The sequence below is a fragment of the Pantherophis guttatus genome, chromosome 1 (genome assembly GCF_059756535.1).
Source record: "Pantherophis guttatus breed Tessera chromosome 1, ASM5975653v1, whole genome shotgun sequence".
Taxonomy (NCBI): Eukaryota; Metazoa; Chordata; class Lepidosauria; order Squamata; family Colubridae; genus Pantherophis; species Pantherophis guttatus.
In genome coordinates, this window is record NC_142063.1 from 347,579,024 (window position 1) to 347,598,439 (window position 19,416).

At 45.2% G+C, this 19,416-nt stretch overlaps 1 protein-coding gene across 1 annotated transcript in view; it reads right to left on the reverse strand.

The window, feature by feature from the left end:
• Positions 1–13,547, reverse strand: part of TAOK1 (TAO kinase 1) — a 78,623-nt gene extending 65,076 nt beyond the window's left edge. The window contains exon 1 of the mRNA XM_060692323.2: positions 13,211–13,547. The gene's annotated coding sequence lies outside the window, so the exon portion shown is untranslated. The remainder of the gene's footprint in view (positions 1–13,210) is intronic.
• Between the last annotated feature and the right edge of the window lie 5,869 nt (positions 13,548–19,416).

Sequence of the window (19,416 nt, forward strand, 5' to 3'; positions counted from 1 at the left end):
TTTTACTAGGGATTTAAATCATGATTTAAATTGTGATTTAAATCAACTCGATTTAAATCAAATCCACCCTAAGAAGCGCATAGTTCAACCCTCAGCTACAGATATTCCCTTCCACTGGCATCATGGTCCACTTCTTTTAACCAGCCCAGACTAGGCCAAGGTTATTGTGATCTCTTGGTCAAGCTTGGGTTTCCAACTGTGGGATCATTCGCTATGGGTCGAGATGGAAATTCCTTCTGGGAGCTCTTGTCCTTTAAACCCAAACGGGACCTTCACTCTCCCGCTCGCTGGGCCAGTTGTAGGGGGCAAAACTGTGCAGATATTAAATTTGACAAACCTTAATAAATGCCCTCGTCCCATTTTTGGGCCACAAAACTGAAATTCGTTTTTAAAAAATGCTGCTCTACTAAATGTCCTGAACGCCTGCAGGTCTTGGCTATACGATCTGCAGTCTTTAAGTTGGGATGAACAAACTGGGATAAATATAGATAGTCCTTGACTTACAACGGTTCACTTAGTAACCCTTCAATTTTACAACGGTACAACAGGGGGGAAAAAGGGACTGTTTTTCAAACTTATGACCACTGTGGCATCCCCATGGTCACATGATCAAAATTCAGATGCTTGGTGACTGACTCATACTTATGACCACTGCAGTATCCTGGGGGGTCATGTGATTCCCTTTTACGACCGTCTGACCAACAAAGTCAATGGGGAATCCAGATCCGCTTAACAACCACGTTATTAACTAAACAGATGCAATGGTTCACTTAACAACTGTGGCAAGAAAAGCAAAACTCACTTAAAAATGTTTCACTTAGCAACATAAATTTTGGGCTCAATGGTGGTCGTAACTCGAGGACTACCTGTACAGGGGATTCTGCTGAGCAAAATTAACGGGATTCCACAAAACCACTATCAGGGCCAGCTTTTAAACAGGCCATAAAATCACTTGCAAAAAGAGGATGTTTATTAGAGAAAAATTAGCCTCTTTGCTGTTATCACACAATCGGTTTGAGCTCTTGTTCTTATCGATTCCCAATTGTTCTAGATCAGTTGGGTTCAAGACATCTAAAGTAGAACAGAATTGGAAGGGACCTTGGAGGTCATCTAGTCCAACACCAGCCCAAGCAGGAGACCCTACACCAGTGATGGTTAACCTTTTCAGCACCGAGTGCCGAAACTGGAGTGCAAATGGCAGCCAGCTGCTTTCTTCCGGGTTCCATCGCACCGGCCAGCTGCTTTCTTCTGGGCTCCGTTGCGCGCATAGGTGCCCAGCGCGCATCGGAGCCCGGAAGAGCAGCTAGCAACGGCACACATGCCCACAGAGGGGGTTCTGCGTACCACCTCTGGCACGTGTGGCATAAGTTCACCATCACGGCCCTACACCATTTCTGACAGATGGCAGTCCAGTCTCTTCTTGAAATCCTCCAGGGATGAAGCTCCCACAACTTCTGAAGGCAACTTCTGTTCCATGGGTTGATTGTTTCTCACTGTCAGGAAATTCCTCCTTATTTCCAGGTTGAATCTCTCCTTGTTCAGTTTCCATCCTTTACTCCTTGTCTGGCCTTGGAAAAATAGCTTGGCCCCCTTCCTCCTCTCTGGGGCAGCCCCTCCAATATTGGAAGATGCTCTCCTGTCTCCCCTGGTCCTTCTCTTCACCAGACTAGCCAGGCCCAGTTCCTGCAACCGTTCATCGTCTGTTTTAGCCTCCAGCTCCCTAATCCTCTTTGTTGCTCTTCTTTGCACTCTTTCCACAGTCTCAACATCTTTTTTATAGTGTAGTGACCAAAACTGGATGCAGCATTCCAGGTGTGGTCTCATCTTTTCTGCTGGAGAATGTCTGCCCAAATATGTCCAATACAAACCAACCCATCTCATCAACCAGACCCAGCTTCTGGTCACTGAGATGCTACGCCTCTAAATAAGGACCTGTAAATTAAAACTACCAGCTCTTTCCTTTCTAGCATTCCCAGGACTCCGAAGGAAGCAGGCATCTTAATGTCAGATTGTAATCAAAAATTGCAAACTGAAAATTGCAGCTTTGTACGACAAACCAGAGAGTTCAGTGGGCGTTATCTGTTAATAGCCAGATACAGTACAGGTAGTCCTCAATGTACGACCACAATGGAGCCTAAAATCTCCGTTGCTAAGCCAGATGGTTGTTAAGTGAGTTTTGCCCTAATTTACGATCTTTCTTGCCGTGGTTTTTTTTTTTTTTTTAAATTTGATTTATATGCCGCCCTTCTCCGGAGACTCAGGGTGGCTTACAATGCGTTAAGCAATAGCCTTCATCCTTTTTTGTATATTTATACAAAGTCAGCTTATTGCCCCCACAAACTGGGTCCTCATTTTACCTACCTTAGAAAGGATGGAAGGCTGAGTCAACCTTGAGCCTTGGAGAGATTCGAACCAGCAGAAATTGCAGGCAGCTGGTGTTAATAACAGGGTGCACTAAACCCCTGTACTATCAAGGCTCTTATTAAGAGCCTTAATAAGTTAGTAAAACGGTTATTAAGTTAGTAAAACGGTTGTTAAGTGAATCTGGCTTCCCCATTGATGCTGCTTGTCAGAAGGTCGCAAAAGAGGATCATGTGATCTAGGGACACTGCAACCGTCATAAATACGAACCAGCTGCCATTTTGATCACGTGATCAGGGAGAGGTGGCAACGGTCCTAAGTGTGAAAAGCAGACATAAGCCATCTTTTTTTATTGCCGTTGTAACTTTGAACGGTCACTAAGCGAACTGTTATAAGTTGAGGACTACCTGAAATTCATAGGATTTATGGGGAAGTTTCCATAAAAATTATTATCAGAGTAAATGGATCACCAAACTTCGGTGAAAACCACCTCTCTACTTGAGACACCAAAAATGAGACTGCTGTTTACATTTGCAGTGTTTGTAAACATTTTCTCGTCTAGAAAAGTACTATGACAATACACAGTTGAGTAAGTCACAAGATGCGGTGCAAGCATTCATAATAAACACAAGGATATTTTGGATAGTTCTGCTTCTAGTTTTCCCTTCCCCTACACACATTCTTTGTTGTGAAGGGAACTGCTCAGGGTCATTGGAAGGATAAAATGTTGTGTTAGCCAAACAACTACATTCAAGGTTTTGAAGAAACTGAAAATAATCTTCAGAGTGCCAAGATTGATCACAAATTAGCAGGGGATTAGAATCCACTTCAGTACATGCAAGAAATGGAATACTAAGGTGCTTTGTATTCAATGTATAGAAAGTGGGGGGGAAAAAGGCCTGAAGACAGTAGAATAAATTAGCTGTTATTTAATACAATAAACAAGGGGAAGTAATACATAAAAATAGCTTTTCTATTTCACTCCTCTGCTTTTAATTGTCTTGTAGGATTTTTTTATCACATTGTAAGTGGCCCAGTTACTGCATCACAGTGAGATGGGTGGCATAAAAATTAGATAAATAAATAAGTGAACAAATAAATAATTCTAAGGAGTAGTGTGTAGCTACTTCTTGGGTAAAGCAAGCAAGAAACAGGACTGCAGCAAATGTTTGCAGGGTCTAAGTTAGAAGTGTGCAACCTTGGCAATTTTAAGATTTGTGTGGACTTTTAACTCCCAGAATTGGGAAATTCTGGGAATTGTAGTCTGCAGGACTTAAAGTTGCCGAAGTTTCAGACCCCTTTTCTAAAGGAAGAAGCAAGACCTGAATAAAATAATATTCCTATTCTATATACTGGATTTTGAGTGTATCACAATGATACAGAATTGTAGATATTCTAACCACTAGAAAAGAAAATTAAAGCTAAATTCAAAGATTCACTTCCTTTAAAATATGTTACTGGATTCAAGATGGTATACCAAGAGTCTCGCCAAAATGTTAAGTATTTTGGGGGGTTAAGCATGAAAAACATGCCTTTCAGTGCCTTTGCAACTTCCAAAAAATGAACTGTTGTTAAGTCGAGGACTACCTGTAACCGTACAAAATGTGGATGCAAATACACACTACTACACACAATTACACACCAGAGTACTTTACCTCAATCACAAAAGCAAAGCTAGACAACTTATATACAGGTAGACCTCGACCACAATGGAGCCCAAAATTTCTGTTGTTAAGTGAGACATTTGTTAAGCGAGTTTTGCCCCATTTTAAGACTTTTCTTGCCAGAGTTGTTAAGTGAATCACTGCCATTGGTAAGTTAGTAACCTGGTTGTTAAGTGAACCTGGCTTCCTCATTGACTGTGCTTGTCGGAAGGGGATCACGTGACACAGCAAAGATCATAAATATGAGCCAGTTGCATCTGAATGTTGATCATGTGACCACGGGGATGCTGCAAAGGTCGTAACTGTGAAAAACGGTCCTAAGTCACATTTTTCAGTGCCATTGTAACTTTGAATGGTCACTAAACGAACTGTTGTAACTTGAGGACTACCTATAGGGCTAAAAGCACCGCCCACCGCCAAATAATAAAAACATAGTACAGGTAGTCCTTGACTTACAACCATTCATTTAGTGACCCTTCAACGTCACCCATGGAACTGAAAAAAGTGATTTATGTTTTTCACACTTTCAACTGTTGCCACATCCTTGTGGTCACGTGGTCAAAATTCGGGGTGCTTGGCAACTGACTCGTATTTATGATGGTTGCAGGCGTCATATGATCCCTTCACAACTGCAGTGATTCGCTTAACAGCTGTAGCAGGAGAGGTCGGAAAATGGGGCAAAACTCACTTAACTTGCTTAGCAACAGAAATGTTGGGCTCAATTGTGGTCATAAGTCGAGGACTACCTGTGCACAGGGGGAAAACCAAATGAAATCTAAGAACAATATCACAATGTAAATTTCAGATTGTTAGGTCCCCAAACCCTAACCTCAATTTATGGCCACAATTACCAGAATTTCAGTTGCTAAATAACTTGGTTGTTAAGTGAGCCGCGCCTGATTTTATGACCTTTGTTGCCACAGTTAAGCCAAACACTATAGTTGTAAAGCCAATCCTGTGGTCGTTAAGTGAAATAGGTTCCCCCCATTGAATTTGCTTGCTGGAAGCTAGCTGGGAAGGTTGCAACTGGTGATGACTTGATCCCAGGATGCAGTGACTGTTGCAAATACATGCCAGTTCTCTAGCACTCCAATTTTGATCACATAGCTCTCAACTGTCATAAGTGCGAGGCCTGATCACAAGTCGCTTTTGTAACTTGGAAAGGTCGCTAAATGAAGAGTTGTAAATTGAGACCTAGCTATACCTCCATGGATGGAGAGTGGATTAGAACCCAGCTGCCCTGCTCTGTAGGCAACAAGAAGAAACAGGTCTTCAAAAAAAAATTGTCAAAGTACAATACAGGTGTGGTTGCAACAACTCCAGGGCAGATGTGATTGCCCACAGCAGGTGCAGCCACAGAGAAAGCCCACAGGCCCACAAGATGACACTGCTGTGTGGATGGGACCCCGGAGGGCCAACTTTCCAGCCAGACAGGACCAACAGGACAGAAGGAAAATAAAAAAGCTCATACAATCCTTGGTTGTATAAACAAGAGGCACAGAATCAAAATCAGGTGAAGTATTAGCACCGCTTTATAAAGCCTTAGCAAGGTCACATCTGGAATATTCCATCCAGTTTTGATCACCACATAGCAAAAAAGATGTTGAGACTTTGGAAAAAGGGCAGAAAAGAGCAACTAGGATGATTAGAGGACTGGACACTAAAACACACAAAGAACAGAATTGCAGGATTTGGGTTTGGCCAGTCTAGAGAAAAGAAGGACTGGGGGGGGGGGCATGATAGCAGGATTACAGTATTTGAGGGGCTGCCCCAAAGAAGAGGGGGTCAAATTATTCTCCAAAGCACCCGAAGGCAGGAGAAGAAATAATGGATGGAAACTCATCAAGGAGAAAAGCAACCAGGAATTAAGGGGAAACTTCCTAATAGTGGGGACAATTAACCAGTGGAACAGCTTGCCACCAGAAGTTGTGGGTGCTACATCAGTGGAGGTTTTTAAGAACAGACTGGACAGCCACATGTCTGAAATGGTCTAGGCCTGTTGCTTGAGTACGGGGCTGGACTAGAAGACCTCGAAGGACCCTTCCGGCTCTAATCTGATTGATTCTATTCTGATTGAAGATGTCTCGTAGCTATCCAGGCCTAAGCCACAAAGCCTGCATATTTATGGAATGTGTAAACCCCTTCGGTCTATACAGGTAGTCCTCAACTTACAACAGTTCGTTTAGTGACCATTCAAAGTTACAACGGCACTGAGAAAATGTGAATTATGACAGGTTTTCACCGTTATGACCTTTGCAGCATCCTCTGCGCTTATCAACTGGAGTGATTCACTTAACTGTGGCAGGAAAGGTCGTAAAATGGAGCAAAACTCACTTAATAAATGTCTCACTTAACAAAAGAACTTTTGGGCTCAATTGTCGTAAGTCAAGGACCACCTGTACTGGTAGAAGCGAAAGATAATCTGCAAGAGTAGAATATATGAAGAGGTAGAGTGAGGTCCAGTTTTATTTTTACCGCAAAAATTCTTTCCAAAATCCTACTTCAGGCAATTTTGAAGTAATTCTAACCCCTCCCTTCATGTTTCTTATCTCACTATGAATTGCAAAAATGATATAATGTACTTTAACGTACATTAATTTTGGAATTTTGACTGTATCGGCTTAAGCCTTGTACACATATCCAGTTCATTTTAATAAAGTGGTGGAAAAACTCAAGATCCGGTGTTAATTACTTCACGGATGGACAGTTACGTATGAAGAACACCTGGTGTGCCTGAAAATGACCAAATATTTAGTTTTGAACGGCGTTCACGTTGGAAAAGGCACTTTATTTTCAGCAAGGAAAAATGACAGCAGGAAGATGAAATTGGAAAGGATTTAACTTGGAAGGAAGGACTGGATTCCGAGCTCTTCCAGGCAGCTGCAAAGAAACTTGGAAGTTTCAGGAGGCGCAAAGAAATCATTCTGAAGTCAGAAGCCCGGGCTATTGTGAGAAAGAGGGGGCCACAGTTAGAACCCGTAGACCCTCAGTTACAAAATTAATTGCACCCGATTTCCTGCCCTGAACAAATACAGGTAAGTATTCATTATCGGTCCTTGCACATACAACCTTGATGGTCAGGGGGTCAAAATTCAGACAAATGGCAACTGGTATGTATTTACCATGAGGATCGCACAGTCCCAAGGTCATTTGATCCAGGGGTGGGCAATTGTGGCTCTTTTACAACCTGTGGACTTCAACTCCCAGAATTCCTGAGACAGCTTGGCTTGGCTGTCTCAGGACAGCTTGGCTGTCTCAGGAATACTGGGAGCTGAAGTCCACAGGTTGTAAAAGAGCCACAATTGCCCACCCCTGGATCACACCACCTGCAACCTTCCCAGAGGGCTTCCGATAAGCAAAACCAATGGAGGAAGTGGGATTCGCTTAATGGCCACTTAACAAGTGCAGTGATTCGCTTAGCAACTGCGGCAATCAAAGGATGTAAAATCGGGTGTGACTCACTTAGTAGCCGCCTTGTTTAGCAATGAACGTCCCGGTCCCAAGGGTGAGTAAATTGAGGACTACCCTTAGTAAGATTTATGTAAAAGTGTGTTATAGGTTGCTTTGTTGTGTTTTTTTTTTGTTTGTTTGTTTATTCATTCAGGCAGTACTGAGTTCCAAAGACTCCCAACAGTTTACAAAATAACACACAATAGATCTGTCCCACTCTGGACAATTCCAGTGTTGCCCTCTCAAGTCTGGATTTTGGCCACCAAGAAGCTTCTGAAGATGAAACCCTGGAGATAGGTGGCTATTCTACCTGGAGTAGGATCATTCAGGTATTCAACTGTAAAACACCTTAGGACATTATGATGCAGGAACCAATCTGCGTCGGTCAGCGAGACCAGAGGTTTTGTCTTCCTAGCTTTCGGACTCGTGCTGGAGTCCATCATCATCATCATCATCATCATCATCATCATCATCATCTCCTTTTAATGACCCCATAACCCCTTGCGGGGTGGAGTCTGGGCAAATGAATGGAGCTGAGTGTTTACTGGCCAGATGCCCTTCCTGTCGCCAATGCGGAGTTTTGTTCTGGAGTTTTATTGCTGGAGCCCATCATCATGGAAATTCTCTCTAGCCTTATTCAAAGCTACTGAAAGCCAGTGCAATGCCTCACATCTCATTGGCCAGCTAGGGAGACATGGGTAGTTCTTGACTTATGACCGTGGCCAAAATTACAACGGCACTGAAAAAAGGGACTTATGACTGGTTTTCACACTTACGACCTTTGCAGCATCCCCGTGGTCACGTGATCAAAGTTCAGAGGCTTGGCAACTGACTCGTGTTTATGACGGTCGCAGTGTCCCGGGATCACGTGATCTCCTCTGGCGACCTTCTGACGAGCAAAGTCAATGGGGAAGCCACATTCGCTTAACAACTGTGGTGATTCACTTAACAACTGTGGCAAGAAAGGTTGTAAAACAAGCAAAGCTCACTTAACAAATGTCTCACTTGGCAGGAGAAATGTTGGGCTCAATTGTCGTCGTACATTGAGGAGTACCTGTACTGCCTTAGGCATCCACTGGAGCTTCTACAGATTACTCCAATATAAAATATATTGCAATGTATACTTGAAGCTATGAAAGCATGGTACGCTAGTCAGAGATTGTCAAAGACCCTTTCAGACATGACCTCTGTTATCTGTCAATCCAACAAGAGGTTTAAGGCTTCCCAATTCCTAAAACGTCCTGGGCAGACAGGACTTCTGCCTTGGGGTTCATGGTGCTCTCTGAGCTGGGTTGTTTCCTTGCAGACGTTTCATGACCCAACTGGGTAACATCATCAGTGCTACAGGGTAGGGGGGAGGATGCTCTTATTTTTATATACTAGGGACTTGCCCCCCTCTGTTGCAGGATCCAATCTGGGTCAGTCATCGGGAGCGAAGGTTTTGTCTTCCGAGCTTTCAGACACATGCTGGAACCCATCCTCAGGGAACTTCTCTCTAGCAGTGTGTGTGTTGTTCTGTATGTGGTATTGATGGTGCCTGTTGTGTGTGGCTTTTCAAATGTTGCTAGGGGGTGTTGCCCTGTCAGTTCAGTGTTGGCAGGAGTGGTCTTGTTAGTTCCTCGATTAGGCTGTTGTTTACTGTTGCCTTGTTTGTCTGTGTTGGTAGTTTCTAGGTTAGGGTATTTTATTCCTAGCTTGCTTCTTCCAAGACAAACCCCCCAAAGTCTCCAGATAAGTGGGATCGGGACCTTCACCGATGCCCAGCCCGGCCTGGGGTAGCAACCAGAATCAGAATAGACCTGGAAGGAGGTTGGAGGTCTTCTAGTCCAGGGGTGGGCAAATGTGGCCCTTTTACAACTTGTGGACTTCAACTCCCAGAATTCCTGAGACAGCTGTCTCAGGAATTCTGGGAGTTGAAGTCCACAGGTTGTAAAAGGGCCACATTTGCCCACCCCTGTTCTAGTCCAATGTATAATTGGGTATCTTAGCATACAGATAGTCCTTGACTTACAACCACAATTTGAACCTAAAATTTCTGTGGCTAAGCGAGACAGTTGTTAAATTTTGCCTCTTTTTACCACCTTCCTTGCCACAGTGGTTAATTGAATCATTGCGGTTGCTCAGTTAGTCACATGATTGTTAAAGTGAATTTGGCTCCCACAATGTTGTTTTTTTTTGCTTGTCAGAAGGGTGCAAAAGGGGATCACGTGACTCTGGGATACGGTAACCGCCGTAAATATGAGTCAGTTGCCAAGCATCCAAGTTTTGATCACATGATTACAGGGATGCTACAGCGGTCCTAAAGTGTGACCAATGGTCGTAAGTCACTTTTCTCAGCACTGGTGTGACTTGAATAGTCACTAAATGGTTGCAAATCAATACTGTAAGGCCTATATTGATAGTATCGAGCCCTGAACTGAATGGAACCTTGCCAAACAGCTTCGCAGAGGTTGAATGCCAGGGGGAACCCCTAACACAGTGTTTCTCAACCTTGGAAGCTTGAAGATGGGTGGACTTCAACTCCCAGAATCCCCCAGCCAGCAGCGCTGGCTGGGGGATTCTGGGAGTTGAAGTCCACCCATCTTCAAGCTTCCAAGGTTGAGAAACACTGCCCTAACAAAATAATTTCTATGTTGTCCAAACTTCACAGGTAGCTCAATAGAATATTTGCACATCCAGCCTATCCTGTTTGGAGGTCTTAAGCCCACCAGGATGGGCTTAAAAGAAGAGAACATAGCAACATTGCAGGAATTTCTGTGCCTACCTGACCGCAAGGCCTTCCTGCCTGTTGGCAGACCCAAAGATAAGCAGAGAATGAAAGATGCACCTGTCTAATAAATCTGGGGTTTAGGAAACGTCTTCTCTAAATCTTTCCAAGGTGAAAGTCTCTACGGCTCAAAGGAAGATGACATACATCCTATCAGTAGCATAAATACAATAAATAAAACCTCTAATGTGGAAAACGTTGTTGAATTTAGCCAACACCAAAGTCATAGTCTGCATAATTTAAAATCAGTTGAGGCTTTGAAAAGGCCAATTAGTTAGAGATGATCTGTTTTGATAAAGGGAAGATAAATGCTTACTTGTTCCTCATGCTGGGGGGGCTGGCTGGGGAATTCTGGGAGTTGAAGTCCACACATCTTAAAATGGCCAAGGTTGGGAAGCCCTGCTCTAGACATCACTAAAAAGCAAGGAATTTGGGGCCCTGGTATTGTCACACTACAATTCCCAGCAAACCACAATACTTGAGTGAGAAACACTCAAAACTGGTCAAGGACATCTGGAGGGCTCGCATGTTCTCCAGACCTTAACCCAAACCACAATATGCTCAAATAAGAATGCGCCCAAGAATGCCATTTTAAATTTTACCCAGTTCCTTGTGCCACACCCTCGCCTGAGAGGTCAATAAATATGGTGTGTAATCACCGACAATATTTTCTGCCTATTTTCCCTTGTCATAACAAACACGGGCAGCCAGATTTCAAAAGATACTCGTCATGGCTATCCTGAAACTGCATTCAACCAAAGGGAAGCCGTATCTTTTCAACACAAAATCCCTGCAACGAAGCAGCACTTTTGAGCAAAATATTTTGGGCCCAACATCGTTCTCTGTTGCAACGGGGAGAGAGAGAAAAAAAAGCAGAACTCTGGCAGCCAAAATGTATGCTCTGTGAAACTAAGGTAGCATCCTTTTTTTTTTCCTCCTTAGGTCACGAAAGCCACTGAAATTACATCTGCGTTTTTGCAATTTTGCAGAGGGATATAATCAGACTGAGAGAGGCCTGAGGAAAGCTTCCCACGCTCCCCCCCACCCCACCCCCAGCCCCATCACAGGTCGCAGCGAGAAAGATGTCAGATTGACCACGCTATGGATTAAACGTAGAGGGAAGTGAGTATTAGCCGGTCCCTCCTCTTCCTCGCAAGGGTACCACATAATTCCCACAGCTGTTATGTGCAGAGAGACTCATTCAGCACTGCAGAGAATACGGAGGGGGGGGGGAGAGAACAGAAGGTCTCCTCCTGCCCCCCCCCACCCCGAGGGTACTTTTTTTTCCCTACAACAATGCTAGCAGGCCTCGATGGTCCTGCTGCTTACTGAGTAGTTTGGCTTTATTTTTTTCCTCTGTGCAACTCCGAAATAATCCCCCAACTGACCGCCCGCACCAAGGGAAGCCTTGCCTCTCCCCCTATGGTGCTTTGCTCCCCACTTTTGAGAAATGGGGGGGACAGTTTGACACCCTTGGACACCACTGGGCCAAGGAAAGTCTTACCAAGGTTTCCAAGTGTCGCAAAGGATGAACCCCCCACAACCCCACCCCGGCGAAAGTCTCATATCATGGCTAAGCATTTTTGCAACCCTCCAAGTTGCAGATGCCCCCCTCCCCCGCACTCTTCCCCCCTCCCCCATTCCTTTCCTGGCTGCTTTCCCAAGAATGGAAAGAGGCCCAAAACGAACCAAGGGCATTTAAGCCACCATCGCCCAAATTTCCTGTTTTGTTTTGTTTTGAATAAATCCGAGGCAGCATTTGAACCCAGGCTCAGATGAGTACAGGCAGTCCTCGACTTACGATCCCAACTGAATCCCAAGTTCCTGTTGCTAAGTGAAGCATTTGTTAAGTGAGTTTTGCCCCGTGTTACGACCTTTCTTGCCACAATTAAGAGAATCTCATTTCCCCATTTAAGTTAGCAACATGGTTGCTTAAGTTGAATCTCATTTCCCCATGGACCTGTCCGAAGGTCTCAAAAGGGGATCACGTGACCCTCAGGACAATGCGACCATCATAAACACGAGTCAGTTGCCAAGGGTCTGAATTTCAATCATGTGACCACGGGGTGGGGGTGGGGATGCTGCACCGGTCACAAGTGCGTAAAATGATCCCGGGTCACTTCTTCCCAGTGCTGTTGTTAAGTTCAAACGGTCACTAAACGAACCCTTGTAAGTCGAGGACTACCTGCAGTAAGGATTGCTGCAAGACTCCCCCACCCCCGTCACTCATTATTAGTCCCTCTGATAACCCACCTATGACACCCCCCCTCCAGACCCCAGGAAGCAGCACTCCCTCCTCCACCCCCCCACCCCACCCCCCAAAAAACAGCAGCACAGACCTTGCAAAAGGGTGACAAGCAATCCAGGATATTTGTAATCTTTCCCACCCCCCTCCCTCCAAGATTTTTTTTTTTCTGGGCTCCCTCCAACAAGCAGGCAGGCAGAAGACCAGGCCCCCAAACCACCCCTCGGGGAGGGGGGGTGGATGGAAGAGGAGGAGGAGCAAAGAGAGACCCCCCCAATACCACTTCCTCCTTCCCTCTTTCTCCCCCCCCAAAAAACAATTTCAATCCCTTTATTTTGTTTAAGGGAAAATATGCGCCCCCCACCCCAAAAGCCAGCATCTCTTCTCCTCCCCCCCTCTACAAGAAGGAGGCTGCCCTCCCCCTCCCCCACAGTGTTTTTGAAGCCCTGGGAGGGGGGTCAAAGTACCAGGGGAAGGCAGAAGCCCCCCCCACTTCCTGAGCTCTTCCCCCCACCGTGAGTATAAATGGGGGCTTCCCCCCCCACACTCCCAAGAGGGGGGGGGTCGTCCGAGAGGCCACGCCCCCGGGTGTTATGGGAGGGGCGGGTGGGCCCCCACTTCGCGCGGCTGTGGGGTGGGGGGGAGCAGGGGCGTGGCCGACCACGCCAGACCACGCCCCGTCACGCAACCCTCCTCCTCCTTCCCCCCCCCGGGCCTACTCACCCGGTGTTGTTGCCGCCGCCTCAGGCCCCGAGGCCCGGCCTGGCCTGCGCTCGCCCGTGGAAATCCGGCCCGGGCGGGGTTGAAGGAGGCCGACCGCAGGACAACGCTGGACGGGCGGGGTCGCGCTGCCCGTTCCTCTCCGCCGCCGCCGCCGCCGCCCTCCGCCTCCCGAATCTCCTCAGCCGCCGCCGCCCGCCCTTCCTCCTCTGCCTCAGCGCGTCCTCTCGCGAGATTTGGGGCGCGCTCGCGCTCGTCGCCTCCCTCGGCGGAGGCTATGGGAACGGGACGAGCTGACTGAGGAAGTGACTGACAGGGGGCGGGACGACGCGGCGTGCGTAAAACGTCGTGGGCGGGGAAGGAAGGGGTAGGCGGAGCCCTGCCGGCGATGGCGCCCCGCCTTTGGCCGCGCGCACGCGCGCACGCTTGACCCCGCCTCCCCTTTCTCTTTTTTTTTCTTCCCCTCCCGGCAATGCGCAGGCGCAGTCCCTTCCCTCGGAACGAGTTCGCGACTGGAGAAATGGGGAGGAGGATAAGTGGAGCGTACCAAGTGAAAGGGAGGGGGAAAATTTTTAGATTTTATTTTGTTGTTTTGTGGCTTGTGTTTTTATTATTGTGAGCCGCCCTGAGTCCATTGGGAGATAGGGCGGCATATAAGCCGAATAAAATAAAATAAATTGTTTTAAATTGCGGCCAAAAATATTTAATCATTTTTAAACTGTTTTTAAATTTTGTATGTTCTGTTTTATGCTGGCTGTTCACCGCCCTGAGTCCTGCTGGAGAAGGGCGGTATACAAATTAAAACAAATAAACAAATAAATAAATAAATAAAACAAAAAGGGAAAGCGGGTCATACCACATCGCTGGGGGTGAGAAAGAAGGACGGAACGTACCAAACACGGAGAGTTGGCGGGGGGGGAAAGCAAGCGGGGAGCGTACCAAGCAGCAGAACGAGGGGGGGAAGGAAATCCTTTTTTCCCCAGTCTTTTTCCTGCTGCATACCCGGCATGAGGATGACGGGAAGTGTAGTGCAGCGCTGGGGCGGCGCCGCATGGGTCTTGTGATGCCTGTGATGAAGTCACCTGCCTGTGGCGGAAGGAGGGGGGTGGAAAAAAGGGTTTGCAAAGGGTGGGGGCATAATAAGGGGGATGGGAGGCCTTAAAGGGTGCAACTTGGCCGCTTTAAGACTTGTGGACTTCAACTCCCAGAATTCCTCAGCCAGCTTTGCTGGCTGAGGAATTCTGGGAGTTGAAGTCCACAAGTCTTAAAGCGGCCAAGTTTGGAGACCCCTGCTTTAGAGTCTCCTGCTTGAACTGGGGGCTGGACTAGAAGACCTCTAAGGCCCCTTCCAAACTCTGCTCTTTTCTATTCCGTTATTCTTGTTCAACGTATTTTCAGATTTGCAAGGTTCTGTTCATAGATATATATATAACATGACAATGCAGGTAAGTACTCGACTTACAACCGGTGGCCTGACTAGGTGGCTCAGTGGCTAAGACGCTGAGCTTGTCGATCAGAAAGGTCGGCAGTTCGGCGGTTCGAATCCCTAGTACAGGTCTGGGTTGTTGTAGGCGTGCGACGATGGAGAATGGTCATTCATGCAAGCCGAGTTTTTAAGGAAAGCAAATTAGGATGGCAAGCTCTCAGGTAGACCCTGGCTGTCAATGGAGGCTTTTCTAAATGGAGGGAATCTCAAAACCCCTGAGAGATTTTGGCTTTAATTCCTGCCTTTATTCTCTTCCTCTTAATATTATCAATTTTATACTGAGTTGTGCTGCGTAACGTCATGTATATTGTCTCTTTTCACCTGTAAATCACAGGCCTGCTGCTCATTTTTTCCCTCCTTATCGGCTAGGATTATTTGGATGACCTCTTGGTATCCACATCTTTCCAACAGACTTCTTTAACTCTGCCTTGATGATTTGGTGCAAAGTCCCAGGAAGCACACCTTCTCCACAGACCCCGGGGGTGAGACGGGAGACGGCCACCCACATGAGAAGCAACCTGTTGAGCTGCTACCTTCAGGAGCAGTCTACCTGTAAACAGAAGCTGTAAATAGAAAGAAGTTTTTTTAAAAAAATTCTACAGGTAGCCCTCGACTTAACGACCACAATTGAGCCCAACGTTTCTGTTGCTCAGTGAGACGGTTGCTAAGTGAGATTTGTCCCATTTTTAAGGACCTTCCTTGCTGCAGTTCTTAAGTTAGTCACACGGTCGTTAAGTGAGTCTGGCGTCCCCCGTGGACTTTTGCTTACCAGAAAGTCACACAAGGGACCCCACGACACTGCAATTGTCGTAAGTAAGAGTCAGCGGCCAGGGTGTCTGAATTTTGATCACGTGACTATGGGAATGCGGCAACGGTTATAAAGTGTGGAAAGCACTTTTATTTATTTATTTATTTATTTATTTATTTATTTATTTATTTATTATATTTCTATACCGCCTTTCTCCCGTAGGACTCAAGGCGGTGTACAGCCAAGAAAAATATAGACACACAAACATCATAAAATTGCTAATTAAAATTATTACTTAGTTTGGTCAATTAAATAAAACCCAGAATTAGATAACATTTAAAAAATCAGTGGCGCTGTAACTTTGAGCGGTCATTAAATGAATTGTCGTAAATCAAGGACCACCGTAGGCAAAGAAGACATAATTTCCATTCCTCCCATCCTTTGATTCCCAGTTTATTTTATTTATTTTTATTTTATTTCGAATTTATATACTACACCTTCTCCCGAGGGACTCAGGGCAGTGTAAAGCCAGATAAAAAACATACTGCCTTTTCTCTCCTTTGCCATTCCATGTTCAGTATCCCAGGAAGAAAACTGGACATAGTCCGGTCTGAGCACCACCAATGGCTGTGCAGATTTCCGGCTGTCTGGTGCTGCCCTCTACTGGTCACAGAGGAGAACCACGTCTCTTGCCCAAGGAAGTTTGAGAAATTAACAGTTTTAACAGAATAAGAGAGTTGGAAGAGACCTTGGAAACAGTAGTGGGTTGGTACCGGTTCGCCCCGGTTCGGACAAACCAGTAACAGTGGTGGCGGGAGGCTCCGCCCACCTGTCCGGATGTCATTAAATACACTCTACACATGCTCAGAAGTGGTGGGATTCAAGTAATTTAACAACCGGTTCTCTTGACTTAATGATTTCTTCCAAAAACCAATTTGCCAGACTGCTCAGAAAGTTAACAACCGGTTCTCCCGAAGTGGTGCGAACCGGCTGAATCCCACCACTGCGCGTGAGCGAACCGGTAGCAAAAGTAAGTGAAACCCAACACTGCTTGGAAGTCATTTAGTCCAACCCATGGGTGAAATCTACTTACCTTTCTTACTGGTTCGGAAGTGACATGCATGCGCAAAGGGTAAAAAACAGGGTACTTCCGATGACCGGGCAGGCGGGCGGAGCCTCGCGCTACCGTCGCTACCGGTTCTCCGAACCACCCGCCGCCAGCTGAACCGGTCCGAACTGGTAGCATTTCACCCCTGGTCCAACCCCCAAACAAGCAGGAGACCCCATACTATTTCAGACAAGGGGCTGTCCAGTCTCTTCTTAAAAGCCTCCAGTGATGGAGCACCCACAGCTTCTGGTGGCAAGCAGTTCCACTGGTTAATTGTTCTCACTGTTGGGACATTTCTCCTTAATTCCAGGTTGCTTCTCTCCTTGATTAGTTTCCATCCGTTGCTTCTTGTCCTGCTTTCTGGTGCTTTGGAGAATAAATTGACCCCCAACTCTTCTTTGGGGCAGCCCCTCAAATACTGGAAGACTTTTATCATATCCCCCCAAGTCCGACAAGCCATACCCAATTAATGCCACCGTTCTTCCTATGTTTTAGTCTCCAGGCCTTGGATAATGTTAGTTGTTCTTCTCTGCCCTTTTTCCCAAAGTCTCAACATCTTTTTTTTTTTTTTTTTGCAATGTGGCAACACAAAACTTCTCACTTTCTCTTCCTGCAATCATTCCACTTTCGCTCTCATTTCCTCCACTTCTTTAAGATCTATTTTGATCCACAATCCACTCCTGGCGCCTTTTTATAATGATCTGTCCTACATTTGCAACCTTTTCATCTCTCTCCTAGAGGTCTCTTAAATCTGCCTTCAAAATGGATGAAGATCAATCGATTGTGCTTACAGATTTCGGGACTAGGCTGATCACGCTTTTTACATTCAGTGATAAAATTGATCATGCTATAGGTTTATATTAGATTTATGTTAATTCGTTGCCATGTTCATGGCAAGGTAGGACAATTTAGAGCAGTGTTTTTCAAACTTTGCAATCTTATTTTTTTTATTTTTTATTATTTTTTATTTATTTTTATATGCCGCCCTTCTCCGGAGACTCAGGGCGGCTTACAATGCCTTAAGCAATAGCCTTCATACTTTTGTATATTTTAGACAAAGTCAGCTTATTGCCCCCACAAACCGGGTCCTCATTTTACCCACCTTAGAAAGGATGGAAGGCTGAGTCGACCTTGAGCCTGGTGAGAATTGAACTCGCAGTAATTGCAGGCAGCTGGATGTTAAATGCTGCCTTAGTAGGAGGCATTAGCCTCCTATGCCACTCAGGCTCTTAATTGCAATTAAGAGCTGGGTGGACTTCAATTCCCAGAATTCCCCAGCTAGCATGGCTGGTTAGGGAATTCTGGGAGTTCAATTAAACATATCTTAAAATGCCAAGTTTGAAACACATCCGTGTAAATTTCCCTGTGTTTATTTGCTAACTCCATGCCACACAAAATCTCTTCCATTCTTCCCATTTCTCCTGATTTGACAAATGCAGAATGAATCTATTTCACTGCTTAAATTCTGCTATTTTTAACCTCAAAGTTGCAGCCTTCAATAGGGTCATCGCCAGGTGGGCCTGCCTGTACAGGCAGCCCTCAATTTACGATCGCAACCGAACTCAAAATCTCTATTGCTAAGCAAGACAGTTGTTAAAGTCAGTTTTGCCCAATTTTATGACTTTTCTTGCCACTGTCGTTAAGCGAATCGCTGCACTTGTTGAGTGAGTGAGATGGTTGTTAAGTGAATCTGGCTTCTCACATGAATTGGGACACTGTGACTGTTGTAAATACGAGGCAGTTGCCAAGCGTCTGGATTTTGATTGTGTGAACATGGGGCTGTTGCAATGGTCGTAAGTGTGAATATTAGTAATGAGTGCCGTTATAACTTCCATCACTAAACGAGCTGTTCTAAGTTGAGGACTTACCTGCAAGATGTGGCCTGTCCACCATCCATCGTGGACCCTAAACAGTTTCTCGGTAATTAAGATGATAATGTTGGGTTCAACCGTAAAAATAAAATGATTATGCTGGAAATTATGTTTATGTTGGGAATAGTAAAAATGAAATGATTGTGTTAGGATTAATAGCAAAGTAATGACGATGATTATATTGGGAGCAATAGTTGAAATATTCTTTAAATGCTAACAATAACTGTAATGATTTATATTGTTAAAATATATCCATCTAAGCCAAAAGAAAGAGAAAAAATGGAATGATATTTGGTTAGGATTTAAGATTTAAGTAACGGGTTTTTTGGGACAATGGCATAGTTAAATTGATGGAATTTTGGGAAATAACTGAGTAAAATATTAAGTTATGTTAATTGAAAAATAAGATTTGTTAATGATTTGTATTAATTTGTATTAAGGAGCCTTGGTAGTACAGTGGTTTAATGCACCCTGTTATTAACACAGCTGCCTGCAATTACTGCAGGTTCGAATCTCGCCAGGCTCAAGGTTGACTCAGCCTTCCATCCTTTCTAAGGTAGGTGAAATGAGGACCCGGATTGTGGGGGTCAATAAGCTGACTTTGTATAAATATACAAAAGGATGAAGGCTATTGCTTAGCGCATTGTAAGCCGCCCTGAGTCTCCGGAGAAGGGCGGCATATAAATCAAATAAAATAAAAAATAAATAAAAAAAATTAATTTGTGACCGGATCAATGCTTCAATTTGGAAAAGATGTGTTTTATGTTTATGTTTTAAAAAATAAAAAAAACTTTTTTTTCCCAAAAAACAACAAGAGTTTCTCGGTCACCATCATGGCATCGTTGAGTTTGCCTTTCAACCGTGGGCCTTTCTTGGCTCTGTGCCTTTCAAGACCAGGGACTTTAGGATGGATGGACTCCAACTCCCAGAACCCCCCTGCCAGTCAAAGGTTGTAAAATCGGGTTACGGCTCACTTAATAACCGCTGTCCTTAGCA